This window comes from Acanthaster planci, linkage group LG10 (genome assembly GCF_054643075.1).
Source record: "Acanthaster planci isolate LZ-2023a linkage group LG10, COTS_SCS, whole genome shotgun sequence".
NCBI lineage: Eukaryota > Metazoa > Echinodermata > Asteroidea > Valvatida > Acanthasteridae > Acanthaster > Acanthaster planci.
The window spans coordinates 147,783-164,163 of NC_141786.1; the positions used below are offsets into that span (position 1 = coordinate 147,783).

Genomic DNA, 16,381 nt, shown 5'->3' on the forward strand with positions numbered 1-16,381 from the left:
GGGTTTTTTAGACGCAGTATTTTGAGTCGGTTGAAAAAAAATCAATTTATTTCACCTTTCCCAATGCACCAAAGGCACTTACTTTTACGTAACATGCTATAATTTAGTTATTAAACCATCCATATGCGATTCATAATCTTTAACCCCCCGATCCCGCCAAATTTCATGTTCTGTTTGTGATGTAATAAATATGGGAACAAAATGCTGGCCCGAGGTATTTCATCCAGAAATTGTCGCCGCATATAGCCTACTGAAGAAGGTTACTGTCTGTTTCATTCTCTAACACTCCAGTTGAAATATTTGTGATTTAATTATTGACTTTGTGACAGAAGTGCAATAAATTAATATTCTGTGGTAATACCCTTCACACTGGTACCAGGAACCACAATTGCATGTACACTGTATTCTGAAGCAAAATTTAGCAAAAGCTTTGCCAGCAGTTAAGCACTTTGAAAACTGTGCATTTCATTAATGAATGAAAGGCAGACTCCCCTATGATACAACCATTTCAGAATTATTCTAAAGGAATTATAGCAGTATGCCCACGTTTATGCCATGACGAAACGAGTCAGTTCATGCTCCGTACAATGTGCAATTGTTTCGCCACGTTTGCCTACAGGCCTTTTATATTGAATGGGGTCGATCGACATCAATACATTTATAGTTTTGTCCCATTTACTTTACTATTCCATTTGATCCCGAATTCTCTTTCCACTCTGGGCACTGAGTCGGTGGTTCCTTTTGATCTTTTTATTAGACATTTGTACATCTTGATGACAGAGTTATAGAATGGCAAAGAGGTCCAAAGAACGGACTTTTTTCTGAACTATATCTGCACGAGTTTTCTGCATTTCAGTCAGAATTAAAACAGTAAGGTTATCCATAATTTTAGAGCTTTTGATAAAACATAATAAATGCAAGTGAAGCACAGGATTCTAGAATTCACTGTGGAATTGCGCTTCATAATTTTCCTGTTGTAATTGTTTGCGCATTTGTGAGTTTGTTTCCACTACTTCCCTACCTTAGTAGTCCAAAAACTGTTAGTAAAAGACTGACTGTTTATTTACATTTTTTGTGACATGTAGAGATTAAAAAGTCGGCGAGGCCCATGATCGATCAATTTAATTTCCGTCCTTTAGGCCATAACTTGAGGAAAGAAGCTGTATATTTGTTAACGGATTTAGGCTAAATAAAACGTTATTGGGCGAAGAATCCCTTGTAATGGATAACCCAAAAAGCCGCGGTCAGAATGAAGAAACCGGCTATGAATGGCCAATCATCAATTACAGCGCCCTCTATCCCATCTTGAAAACTGACCACCATCAGCATCGCTGCGCCTCGCCCCTTATCTCACGAAGCGTGACCCACATTTGAGTGGAAGAAACTTTCTATTTGACCTTATTGATCTAAAAAGTTGAATATCCAACTTGAATTTTTGCACTAACGTCTCCAACAATCAACCGGTATTGACCATTCCAGAACTCAACCAATTCCATTAAGGTTTAGTGGCAGTACGAACGACCAAGACATGTTGACCCCTGCTTGGGTTCATGCGGTTGTTTATAGCAAGATTTGCATAAGAACGTTGACCCTTCCACTGTTGTAAGTTTACTCAGTACACATATGCATGTGTGATAACTGACAAGCTCGACCAAAGAATGCTACCGGACTCGCCGAAATTATCACCGGATTTCTGCCATTTGAGATGATCTCAGCTTCAGTAAACTTGCATCTTAGAGAGAAGGTAGGTTCAGAGAAGGTACTGAAGTGGAATATCTGCGTCTAGGTGTTCGATTTGCGTGAAAACAAATGTGGGAAAATTGGAACATCCTATGATTGAAGTTTGTGAAACTGTTGTAAAGGGAAAAAAGTTAAGAAGGGTTGCACTAGTTATGAACCCATGGCAAGTTGTGTTCTTAAAGTTCCCACACAATTCGAAGATCCTCATGTCGCAAATATTGCTCTTTTTGTTTATTTTCATATTTCTGGAATTGAAATGTGTCTGGTCACTGAATTTGTAAATTATTCTGTCACAGAATAATTAGTTTAGTATGGTTACTGAGCATGAGATCCATCCATCATGCCCATGGCATATATGCATATTATGAGCCCTCAACCCCCTTTGCACCAGTCCCAAATAAAGTTGTGACATTTCCAACAAGTGCTGTAGTAAGGGAGTCCAAATGATCGTATAGTCAGCAAAGTTTTACAGAAAAGTTTTTAACCTCTTGGTGTATCAGTATGACAAACAAAATCTAGATTGTGCGTGGAGGTGTTGCCGATGTACACCTGTACATAAGGAATGTTTATGGATGCTATGCACACACTATCTGGCCACTATCTGCTCTGAGTGGGAACAAATGAAATTGACCGTCCTTTGGTACAAACTCACTGCATGTAGGTGTGCATGCTAATGCTTGTTTGACGTGGGGTATGCTAAGTATGCGCAACGAATATGCCGGAATGTATGGTCTTCACATGCACGTCGAACGCAGGCAAGAAACTGGTTGGAAAACTTCATACCAGTCTGTCTTTTTTTGCCGGTGAGGGTGCACTTCAATTCAGGGCAGATATAATATGGGCCATCTATAAAGTACTCTACGCACAAAGTGCTGACTTTTCAGACCCCCTTTCCCCTGTAAAGGCTGTATGCATGACGTACCCAGTGGCTCCAACCTCGCTCTCCCCCATACGTATACACATGAGAGTAATAACCAAAAATATCACCAGTCCTCGACTTTTACTCAACTGTGGGAACATGCTTCTGCAGGGGTAATGTTGGGGTTTACTAATGATGGGCATTGGCACTGGAGGATAAATACTGGTAGTAGGGTGAATGGTGGAGGAGGCTGTCTCCAAAGCTGAGTCTGATATTTATTTGTATGAGAAAGTCAGGTGTATTGATGTGATGTGGATTCATTAAAGGGAAATATTTGGTTTGTGTACAGTAAGCACTGGCTTGACCCCCCTTCCCTCTGTACACATGGTGTATGCAACATTTGGCACCAACCCCCCTTTCCTCTTCGTGCGTATATATTTTGTGGACAGCCCCATATGGTATCGTCAGGCAGGCCTAACTGCAGGATTATACGCTGCATGTACACCGCAGTTGGGACAGATGCTATTATGTAGATGTGATACTGATTATTATATGCACCGACACTATGAATTTATTTTTATTTTGTTTAACTGTTCTTTTTTTGAGAGATTCATTTATTTCATGGTGGATAATTAGTTGTGGACACCTGTAAACGTTTAGCATTATTCACAATTAGTGAACAGTGTTCCATATATAAATTATTTCAGTTGAAGCCAATGATGGATTCTGAGCATTTTTCTTCCGGCTATGTATTTAAACAACAGACTTGCTAAAATTTCTCTACTCAAAAGTTATGTGAAAACCGTACAATAATAAAATTAACCATTTGCACGTACTGCACATAAGTCACCAGAATGGTCATCACTTCCTAATTCAATGCAGACATGTGGCAAACAATCATATTCCATGGTGCCCATATTGTGACTGTACACTTATTTCATGGTATTTATAAGGTGCAAAGTATTTGTGTACTTACATGTACCGTATCTGTCATTCAGTAGTGTCTATATTTTGCTCATCAGGCTGTATTAGTAATGTCTAAACATTTCTCAAACTACACCTATCTCTGCTCCTCAGGGAGTACCATAATTTTCGCAATATAAATTGGTGGTGTATAAGCCGCAGCATGCAAAAATCGGCAAGTTAAGGTTTAAGGTTGGTGCCTCACAGCAGTGCTGACGATCTAACCACAAGGGTCATCATGCTGCATACTGAAGCACCAGTACAGCATGTAGAGTAGGTCAGTGGTTCTACTACATGTGCAATCTTAATAAATCTAAGCAGAATGCGAATGAATGCCACCATTAAAATGAATTTTAAGTCCTCAAAAATAAATAATTCTTGTGGGCTGGATGATTGTCCTGCGTGGGCTGTGCAGCAGCTCTTGCACTTTTTTCCAAGTGGCCAGCAAATGTTTTGCAGACGGGGATGTACAATAAAATCTTGTTGAGATTAATGTTGCCACCATGAGTCACAGTGAAACACAACAACCATCTCTGCCTATGCACTTATGGTGTAAATTACTTCGTTATTACTGGTACCCAGTCCCTTAAGCTAGAACTGGTTCCTTACATGGATGTACATGTACATTAACAAGAGCTGAGGTTCTTGGGTATTCGATTCAGATGCACAGTCCTATTTACCAGGAAGTATAAGTGTAACTTCAGATGGATACTGAAGTGTATGTGCCCTCAATTGGCAAAAATGAATCTGTTCAAATCTAGACCAAAGTAATGAAGACAGTTGTTTGTGTCACACGTTCTTATGTTGATTACATTCATGTACAGTAGAATCTTATGCTCTGGCACATTCTTTAATATTTATCAAGTTTGGTCAGACTTTCTAGTACAGGAACTTCACATGTACCGTTGCTCACAGGAGTTTGTATTTTTCAACTATGCAAAGGAAGGTGACCCCATCATGTCAGAGTTCATGGTAGAGAGAACCTGACTCAACAGGATTGCTAGTGATCCGTTCTTGCCAGATGGAGGCAGTGGTGTAGAATGTAATAAGTAAAAATCTCCCATGACAATTGCTACCGGTACAGTTCAGCTGTGCACACTTAAATGCAGTACAATGTACATGTACATTGTACATGTACAGTATGTACATCGTACGTGTACATATGTATCAGCCCTGAGTTGAGGTGCACTCCCAAGCAGCCAAAGAAAGGCAGATGGTTGTAAGTTTTCCAAGCAGGTTCTTGCACACGTTCTGCATACATTGTACGTAAAGACCATAAATTAAGGAATAAATTCGTTATGCATACTCAGCGTGCTCTGAGTCAAACGTGCCATTGATCTCCATTATAAACACGTGCTTATGAGGTACAAAAAAACAGGCTGTTTTATTGCACTCGGAGCGGAGCGGATAGTGTACTGAACCCACACTCTTGTATAAGATTTACATACAATGTACGACTATATGGTGTAAATTTTCTCTCAATAATTGTTGATGAACTTTGTATTTAAGTACAATGTCACATGTAAATTAAAAAAGAAACATCAGCAAAGTCACTCAAGAGTTAATTTGGTCATCTAACTTAGAATGTCACTCTTCAAAGATCAAAATCACTTGCCAAAAATGGAAAGCTAAATGACTGAATTAATTTGTCTTTTAGTATGGTTCCACAGGCTTTAGAAGCCAAGAACAGCTTCCATGAGCACTATTTAACATTTCACTTTTCATGAGAGATATGAAAGTGCCATCTGAACATTTACATCATGTACATATGAGGAAATTTCTTGAAGATGATTATAAATGAGATTACCAGCTTTGGATGTTGAGTTAAGCTGGTCAGTACAAACAGTGCATGAAACTTAGCATACTATGATGCATGGTATGTGTGTGTAATGTCTAGGGAGCGAAAGTTGACAATAGGATTAAGGGCCAGCCATTTTTGAAATGCCAGAGAGGACAGTGTCACACCATGGCAGCCAAAAAGATCAGACTCCAAGATACCGGTATTGTCTACCTGCATCGTTATAGTAGGTTTATTAATGTTTGCCAGGTCTTTTTTCAAGTCTTCCAATACCAAGTAAGCTGAGCGTAACCCTAATGTGTGCTCAAATTAACCCAACAATCACAAATCATCCAATTTCAAGACAATTCTTCACACAACCAAAAGACTAACAGTCAGAGGTTGTTGAATAGAAACAAACTGGAGAAAACAGAATAAACCAGAGTTTGGCTGAATACATTTATATGGGTAGTACACGTCTACTTGTTTTGGCAAAGCAACCAGGACTCAACCCAATTCCAAGCCCTGCTCATTCCAGTATTGAAAATCTTCCCACGTACACATTAACAGTATACTCAGCCACGTTGACTGGTCCAAACAATATTAATGCCAAAGTACCTGCACATGAAGCCACTGGTATATAAATTTGTAAAGAGGGCCATATGAATGTATTTCTTGTATTGTGTACTTTTAAGTTGCTGTGGGACTAGATTACTGGTATCCTGTGCTACCTTCGCATTGCATGTATCATGCACCTGTACAAGACCTACCTAGGGTACATGTATACAGGTACAGTACTGGTACCGGTACATATCTGCAGATGAATTTAAAGTGCACATCCAGTGAGGAAAGTGAACCAGTGTCCAGTTTTGTACCCAATGGGTTTTGTTAGGTTGAGCATGTGAGCCTTTCTATTTTTTGATGGAATTTTACAAATGTAGAGGCAAAAAAACTTGCTTGGTTGATATCAATTTCCCCCTCATCTATCAGTACACATTTACATGTATTAATATGCTTCATCAAATTGATCAATATTTGACATATATACAATTTAATACATTAATTAATTAAACATAAAGCCCAAAGAACACATAAAGCCCGAAGGCATTGCAATAAACATATACATGTACATGTACAGTGCAGCCTGTTACTGTTAGTGGGATTCTTGCCATGTTGCAAGAACTTACATGCATCATTGACAACACAAGTATTTCTGTGTCAGCGATAAGAGGTGATTAATTTGCCAAGTTTTGTGAGAACCTGCCAAATGTCAAAGCTTTGTCAACATAAAATGAGATCCAAATTACCTCCATGACCAAGAGTGTTGATAATACAGTGATCATAAAAGGAAGTGGTTATAATGAAGTAGCTGATATCTGGTCTAGAAGTTTTGTCAGTAGAACATGCATGCAAAATTTCCCCAATCCAATTAAATTGAATCTGATGATGTGTACATGTACAGTACACGCAGACATGAAACCAACCTGCTTCACCTACATGTACACCATACATCATACGGTATGTACCGGTATGTACCCTGTATGAATACGGGCCATTCACAATAGTGCGCCTCCAAGAGTTTTCAACACATTGGCCAATCAAGATGCCCGAAATCTGTTGACCCAGTGTGCGTTTGAAAAGGGTCGACAGACTAGGTTTGGCATGTTGTGATCGGCCAGCGATTTGCAAACCCTTGGAGGTGCACTGTTGTCAACTGCCTGTGCCTGTATTGAAGTTGGCAGTTACTATGCAAATTTTCCTTGCATGCTTGATAACATGAATCTTGAGACAGAGAACTGGAGAATGGGTTCCTCTTAATTGTGTACTTTTCTGAGTGGTAAAATTTGGATCTTCTTTGAACCCGCACAATCTCACAAATTCATTTTCACATGGTTTTTTCACTTACACTGTACTGGCTCTTCTGGTTCTTTCCAGATGTTTAAAACAAAAGTTATCTTCCCTAATTCTACAGAATACAGGTACATGTACATGGTCATGAAATTTAATGTTAAAAACTGTAAGGAGGGTACATGTAGACTTCCCTCAACAGTAGCACTCTTTTTGACACATTGTAATACTTTCAGTAATTCGTGTTGTGAATGTATCAATGTGTATGCTTTTATGTATCAATTTTGTGTTCATTAACACAGCACATTATTACTGCATGGGAACTTTGTACAATACTTCATCTTGAAAATATTTCTCAGTTCTGAATTTGCTGCATTTTGGTTTGTGTTGTGGTTTTGTGGTGATCCATTTTCTAAGCTAATGGTTTCACCTTCATTTACATAGTAAATTTTAAAGGATTATCCATTTCCCCCAGTGGGTGGCCCAACCCTCCTCAGTTACTCCCAGGTATTGATTCACTAATAATCCAGCATGTCCTTCTTCACTGCATCCTTACTTCAGCAAATTACTTCAGCATTAAGCATCTTAGTTAGAATGCCAATCCTTTAATCCCACGCAGCATTAGTTGGCTACAGGAGATGCTATTGATTCAAGGATCAATATTTCAGAATCTGAGATGTCCATAGATACCCCTTTCTGTCGTCAATCTTTGATCAGTTTGTGCCATGTCCTTTAATCCAGCATATGAGCATTCCACCTATAGGGTAGTATTGATCCCGCTGTATTTCGTATCTGTGTCCAAACCTGGGAAACCTGTGCCCTTTGAGAAAGAAAGAGAGGAGAGATCAAACCTGCTGTCGGTCTGTACTCTGTAATCTATGGCATTAATGACCCATTAACTCTTGAGGGTGCTATTGATTGTCAGCTTGGTTTCCAGAATTGGAGCAGCTTGCATAAGTTGTCAAGGACTACATGTTTCCTTGGAAACGTTATCCAGTGATCCAGTTAGGTGCTAATAACAAGTGCCCCCTCTGGAGGGGGCAATTGATCTGTGGATCAATGATGAGCAATCCAAGACGTTTAAACTTTGAGATTGTCAGGTGACAGTTTAGATTATAAGTGTTTGGCCAAACTAATGGAAGAGGTTGTGTGGATTGAGATTTGAAAGTAACTCTGCAACAAAGCATGGAAAACCAACTGAAAAAACTTCCTTGGAATTGGTCTTTAAAGTAGCCAATTGCTGGTGATTGCTGGTAACAAAAAACTGGTCAGGTTTTTAATAATGAGACTCAAACCAGGCCTTGACATTAACACTTGGCCGACATACATGTACATGTGTACAAATTCTGGTAAAAACTCCTGCGGGCCACTGCAGTGCATTCGTGAACTTTCTCGGCAGGCTAGTAACAATACACCTACATGCTCCTCTTCAAAACTGTTATTTGCTTATTTGTAAAGATGAATGAAACAAAGGTTACAAATGTTGTGAATTTTAATTTTAGGTGTTGTTTATTATTAATTGTAGAAGTTATGAATCCTGCTCCATTTGAAAGTGTTAAAATTGACAGTATGAATTCACAGTAGCAATAAGTTAGCTTTGCCCAGCTAGCCAAAGCATGGGATGGGATGCAAAGAAGTTTACTGGGACTGATTGAACTTTTAAAGCAAAAGAATTGGAATACACTGTAGGAATTATTATTGTTTTTGGTTCTTTTCAATAATAATTAAAAATTTGGCAGTACTTTTAATTAACTCCAGTTGTTGAAACTTATTAATAAGGCTCTTTAAGAAATTGCTTTGTATTGTGTTACTGGCTTTATTATTGGAATTAGAACTTTCTCAGTTAGCCTGTACATACACGTTGGCTTATTTAATATCACACTGGAATGTGCATGGTATACCTGCAGAGGCATGTGTTTCATACATGAATGATAAACCAAATTAATTATATATAACAGGTTTTTTGCCCTTACCCAACATATATTAATAAGCACTGTATGCTCAGTGCTTGTCCGAGAGCTTGCGAAAAAAACCTCACAAGCTTACTCCGGTGGGACTCGAACCCACGACCTCCTGCTTACTAGTGCAGATGTCTTAACCACTCGACCACCGAGCTTGCTGGGGTCGGCTGGCCGGTCTGAGTCAAATGAAGCAGCGGGTACCTCGAACTGTTTTCAAGATGTAAGGGCAAAAACCTGTTATATATAATTAATATCTCCCCAACGCAAAAATACATCTTGAAAACCAAATTAAGTTTCCATTGGAAACTTTCCAAGTGATCCTACATGCATAGTAATGACTAACCCAGGTGTACTCCCTGACCGTACTTTGTAGATAATGTCCAACCTGGGCTAAGTAATGACCAGCCTTCAGCAGTCACATACACACCTTTGATCTTTGCACACACCTGTCAACTGGGCTCCTACTCCTTGCAAGTTATACACCACCTCTTGCTTACACTGAACACCTTGTATTGATTGCCTTTCATTTCCATGCTTCCTAACCCAGATTTCAGGGAACTTGAGGAGATTCGTCCTTGCGCTCCACTGAAGAAAAAATCTTGGCCTTAAAAGTTTTAAAAGCTCTGTTTTCATCTGTTATCCTTTATCTTAGTATCTTGAGTCTTGGTACCAGAATTGTAGGGGAAGGCTTTATACGTGTGGTACTCATTGATACTCATGTATTGCCTGAAATGGTATTCCCATTGCAGCCAAATAGAAACTTATCATCATACATGTACATTCCTTTGTGTTAGTCCTCTGTGCACATGCCTAATAGGACGTTTATAACCAGAAAGTTTACATGTAGTTACCCCTCAGGATTGACAGAATATCACACATTACATGTATGAGTTATTTGAAATTGTTCTTGTCATTTACTGTGATTTTTTACGCATTGAGTTCTGCATGGAATAAGTGTTTTTTGTGCTAATCAGAAAGCAATCAAGATTATTTCTACTGTATGGTATATTTTTATACTTTGTACTTGTAGTAAACAATCAATCATTTTTTATTATTAAAAATTATGATGATCAATTACACTTTGTATTCCTTGTCATGATACCAACATTCCTCAAATGCATGTAGCTTGTAAGCCTGGAGAAACCTGTAGAGGAGACAGTGACAAGCAGTTACAGTTTAGACCCCAGAAAAATAATTCAAGTAAAACCAACAGAATCATGTAGGGACTGAAAACCCAATGGAACCAAACTGGGTATTGATACCAGCAGTGGAATGATTTTCAAAGGGGGGGGGGCAGTTGTGAGACCATCAGGCATCAGTCATCAATAGCTCGATCCACTGAGCCTCACCCAATCTTAGAACCTACAAAACAGTCTAAATGGGGGCCCTCCCTGCTTCCGCCACCAGTGGGTATTGAACCAGGGCTGCATAGGTAAAATGCAAGGGAAGCACTATGCCATGTTGACTCCCTGATGCAGTGACGCTGACATGGCGTCAGTTTTCATGTGCTGACATTGCATTGAATAGACTGCTACTACAGTATGGTATGTGATCTTGAATTCTTACTTTTGTTTGAAATTAACAAAACTAAACAAAAAACAGAAACATGATACATGTAACATGAAACAAAACAACCCCGCCCAAAAAACACGAAGAAAACTCGCATTTCCTTTTTGATTCTCTACCAATATAATTGAAATGGTGCATGCATTGTCTTCTCATTTGTGATGAACAAATATAATCTATATTCTGCGTCCTTTGACCGATATCCAAGCATCTACTGCCATGTTTCAAGCAGCGAATGGATGAGAAGTGTATACACATGCACGCATGCCCATTGTCTTTGCACAGCACTCTTGTGTTGGTACATGTATGTTATGCTCAAGATTGGGAACCACACCTGTTGCACCATTTTTCGCATGCCACCTACACCTGTACCTATCTCTATGCGCTGGTGACTCAGTACAAGAAGCTTTATTGTTTGGCACTTACTGGTACCAGTACCAGTTTACAGCATGGTGGCAGTGTATCTAAAGTATGAAGCTGTACCCATTGGACTTTTTCAGCATTCATTTGTTGTGGCTTGGTGGACATCTTTCCTGTCCACTTTTGGCCTGGTAGTATTACATTACAGTTGCGATAAAGTGACAGGGATATCAATTTACAAGTTGTCTGCAAGTGATTTAATTTTGTCATTCTGCAGGAAACTCACAGTACGCTAACATTAAAAGTCAGATGAAGGATCTTAGTTAATCTTTGCTAACCATAGTGAAATTGGCCATAACATCTCATTTGAATCAGAAAAAGAAGCAACAGCTGTGGATAAACAAAAAGGTGTTACTAATCTTTGGTATATCCATTTACATAAAGAAGAATGATGGACTGCATACATGAACCATGTACATGTATGAAGTACCTACAATTATGTACACGTGTCTCAATTTATACCTGTCAGTTCTTCTGTGTTTGCAGGTCTATCTCATTTTCGTAAGTGTAAAATTGTCTGTGATGTTTTGTCACATTGACTTTCTTTCATAACTTGACCTGATATTGAGATCTCATTGATTGTACATGTACATGTGTACGTGCATGATACATGTACATCTTTACAACATGTGCACATGCGCACATACCCCTACTGTACTTATTGCAGTCTGTGGCAAATTTGGCACTGATTTAATGAGTTGAAGTACATCCACCGAAAAAGAACTGGGACACAATAGAAATAAAATTCACGCAGTCAGGCGTTAAAACCACAAATCTCTCCCCCATGTATGTTTATCCAGCAACTATTTGGATGCAAGGGGTCTCCTTTCTTCCCAATGCAATCTGGCGTGTAACTTCCGCGCGATTACTTACCGCTTTTGTAACCTTGTCGCCCCTTGTATTGACATGGTGCCAGCACCCTTAGGTGCGTCAAGGCAAATGTTTTGGTGTGATTTTGACGTTATTTGGACACCCCAGGATAATGGATGGGACATCGTTGTTCTTTTGTCTGGCTGCCTCAAAATCAGGGCAAGGTTTTTGGATTTAACATTTTGGTAATCCAAGCTAGAGGGCCCCCCTGCAAACAAAATCTTTAAAAATTCTCCTTGGTAAACAAGCAAATTAAAAAAACTGTGAGGGACTTTTCTTTATGTTTCATATTTGATAAAATATTTTTTTGTTTTAGAATAGGAGTACCTTTCAAAAGAATATTTAATTAACCCCTTTTTCCTGCTGTTTTGTTATAACAAATCCTCATATGTGTACATGCAAATCTACACATTTTCCATGTAGCCCATTTATTTAAACAACTACATGTACATGTATAAGTGTGGCACACATTGTACATGTGCTGTACATATCCTGAACCCATGAATGTACTGCAGAATTCTGGGAGAGCAATTTCTTTATGTTACAGTAGTTTACTACATGTATATCAATTTTCAAGCGCATGTGTACATGTAGTGTGTACAGTACTGTATGTACATGTCTGATTCTGCCTTCACGGTACATGTATGCACCTGTATGTACATGTCTGATTCTGCCTTCACGGTACATGTGTGCACCTTTTTGTACATGTTCATGTATCATTAGGGCATGTGTGCCCCACTTTTGGCCGGACTTCAAAGGAGATTTATCCTTTGTTTGGTCTGTATCAAATAAAAGAAGTTTAATCTCTTTGCTTTGAGCATGAGTTAGGACAAACTTTCAGCTGTCCAGCGATTTCAGCAAAGTCTGCCTTTGATTCATAACAGACCCACTATTATCTTCACCTTCTGACATGATCAGTAAGAGAAACAGCATTCTGTCGCCATCGGCAACACACACAGCTTGTGCTTATACAAACATGACAGAAGCATGTACCAAAACACAGCCATTATTAAAATGAATAAGTGGCCTAGATGGGAATGCTGTCTGCATCCTCTACCAATGAGTGATTTATTCTGGCCTACATCTGTATGTTATTGAACTAGAAAATGCCCATGTGGTTCAGGTATCATAATGTCATCATAACAAAGTACTATATACGGGAACTTCATCATGGCGGGAAAGTTGTCTACAGAAACATTACGAACAATATAGGGACCGTTAACAAAAAGGTTTTATCAAATGTCTTGCACTGGAATAACAGTCTGATCAGTTACATGTATACATGAACCTATGCAAGTACACACGGTACATGCCCTGGTGTTTAACTTTTGAACTGTTCCTTCAGCATAATCTGTGCTTCTGCTGAATATTGACATGGCTATCCAAGAGTTATTCAATTAAAAACAAGGAAAACATTTGCTTAGGTACAGAACACCATTAGAGTGAAAACTCTGCACTGGACTTGCTATCTTGGGAAAAGTGTCTCAGGAATTTTTCATGGGCAGAAGGTGGCCGGTGAAAATTACCGCATGGCTCAGTAAAAGTAACTGAGGGGAAAACTTCCAGGGATGTACCTGCACTCGACTTATTTAAATGAGAAAATAACCATCGTCTCAGTAAGTTTGGCCAAAAAAAATTCCGTGCTGGCAGGCCTCTGGAATACTTTTTGTATTCTGGTAAGTAGGTTTGAAAACTTAAATGACGCTTTAGATGGTGAGATACATTGTATGGTACATAAAAAGTGGTACTGGTCCAAAGCAAAGCTCATTGCTCAGATGAAATGCCTTTGACAGACTTGACACTTCAACAGTTATGTTGCTGTTCAAGGTTCAGAGGTCACAATCAGTATTAAGATTGGATGAAAGGCCTGCAGCATCCTCCCAAAGGGTGCTTGTACATGTACATAGTTTTGATGATGAATGCAGATTATATGATGTACTATGGTACTTACAAGTACAAATGTAAGTGTAGTGGTGGTTCATTGTAATCTGTATTACTTGATCAATTTTTTGCAAAGTTTGATGATGTCCAGTTTATTTCCATCTAAGCTAAAGTTTTTGTTTTTTGCATGCAGACCTGTACATTTTTGATAGTTTCCCTTACTGTTGTAATTAAAGCATTTTTGCATTGTACATGTACAATGTACATGTACATTACAATGTATTTGTGTCACACTAAGTTTGGCAGCATAATGAACAAATCACTAGTGGTTACCATTCTGGGCGACCACCATGTTTCTCCCCTGTGACTTCTTGTCTTGTTGATTCTAAGGCTTATGTTGCCATGCCTTTGTTGCCTTTATGCTCTGTAGTTGTGTAGAATCAACACAGCATACATGTAGATTTCTCCCAGACCTCATCTTTTGTCAAAACTAAAAGGTTCTAAAAAATTTAGGTTAAAGAATTGAAATGTGTTGAAGAGGGATTAAATCTTCAGAATTGTTGAAGGAACTGATGCACATGAACCTTTACATGTCTTCAGAGTAATGTGTCATAGATGAATTGGGTAGCTGTCAAAGTCAGGGAAATGGGTTAATAAGAAGGGCAATGTATGTGAATTTATGAGGAAATCAGGATAACTAATATTTCTCAAGTATAGAGGTACCAGTAGGTACATGTAGATGTACAGTACGTGTTGGTGCATGTGTACACTGTGGAGTCAGCAAAATTCACTGGCAGGATCAGTCGATGTGAGGTCGATGTTTTGACGCAAATCAGGACCGAGTTGTGGGCACATTTCTCTGTCCCCACAATGTTTTTCTGTGCGAACAAAATAGGTGAAATAACATGTTTTTCAGCACAAACTATGGAATATTGATGTACTGCTGTGTCTTAAAATTACAAAATTATAGCCTTTTACACTGTACATGTACATGTACTTCCGCATGTAATCAATTGAGGGCAGTCTTACACGGCAGTAGATACATGTACATGAGTATATACATGTACATGTATACACAAAACAGAAATCTACATAGAATTTTTTTATCCCTGCAATTTTGACTGATCAGGATCTCCTGGTTACAACTTACATGTACATTACTAGTATGTGCGTCCATGATGTACAGTACATGTAGCAGTACGTACAATCCTCATTGGGCCCTCAGACCGGGCCTCTCTCAGACCTCAGACCGGGCCTCTCTCAGACCTCAGACCGGGCCTCTCTCAGACCTCAGACCGGGCCTCTCTCAGACCTCAGACCGGGCCTCTCTCAGACCTCAGACCGGGCCTCTCTCAGACCTCAGACCGGGCCTCTCTCAGACCTCAGACCGGGCCTCTCTCAGACCTCAGACCGGGCCTCTCTCAGACCTCAGACCGGGCCTCTCTCAGACCTCAGACCAGGCCTCTCTCAGACCTCAGACCAGGCCTCTCTCAGACCTCAGACCGGGCCTCTCTCAGACCTCAGACCGGGCCTCTCTCAGACCTCAGACCGGGCCTCTCTCAGACCTCAGACCAGGCCTCTCTCAGACCTCAGACCAGGCCTCTCTCAGACCTCAGACCGGGCCTCTCTCAGACCTCAGACCGGGCCTCTCCCAGACCTCAGACCGGGCCTCTCTCAGTGTTGGGTCTCTCAATGCATGGTGTGCACTTCAGCTGGAAATGACAGCATTGAGGGGAGTGGGAGACCTTGGAACGTAGGCCTATTGCTCTTGCAACATGTCCCAGCAATTTTGGCCGGGATTGTAGTCCAATATTTGGCTGTTACTAGTGTTAGTGTCAGGAATACCTTGTCATTACTATCATACAATGTGATTTTAACATCAGCTTCAACTTGTGTAGGTTTAACCCTAACCCCCTAGATCTTTTACTAGGAACTATCCTGAATCCTCCAAAATCCTCCGATTTTCAACATGAAAAAATTGCATTCAGCTTAAACCCCCAAATCTTCCAAAATGTCTTGAAAATGTCATTCGGAGGTGTGCCTAACTGCCCAAATCCTCCAAAATCCTCTGGCAATTCCTGTCATTATGTTGAGGCAGTGCAAATGGCACTCTTGAGCTGTGCAGTTGATTCAAAAGAAATATCGGGCTGAATTTTTGCTTTACTAAGCACAAACAACATAAGGTCTAATCCACGACCTTCACATATGGCATCCTTCGAAATCAGCCATGCATGTTTGCCATACACCCTAGAAGGATTTTGGAGGAATTGGGAAGGTTAGGGTTAAAGTTGGATGTTGAGAAACTCACAAATGGCAGACTCAGTGCCCTAGCCGGCACATGTATCATGTCAATTGTAGAAAATCTTTTGTGGAGCAACTTAATAGGCAAATTTACACTGGGAAATTATTTTTGGAATCCATGTTTATATGAGACACTGGGAGAAATTGCAGATGGTTCAGAAAAAAATCCAACATTTCAACAGCTGTATTTTGGAC

The 16,381-nt window shown here is 39.7% G+C and overlaps 1 protein-coding gene across 4 annotated transcripts in view; it reads left to right on the plus strand.

Annotated features, from left to right (window-relative positions):
• Positions 1 to 1,348: 1,348 nt before the first annotated feature.
• The window catches only part of LOC110988888 (cell adhesion molecule-related/down-regulated by oncogenes-like), a 113,670-nt gene continuing 98,637 nt past the window's right edge, over positions 1,349 to 16,381 (plus strand). For all 4 annotated transcript variants that reach the window (XM_087142058.1, XM_022252815.2, XM_087142057.1 and 1 more), the window contains exon 1: positions 1,349 to 1,744. The gene's annotated coding sequence lies outside the window, so the exon portion shown is untranslated. The remainder of the gene's footprint in view (positions 1,745 to 16,381) is intronic.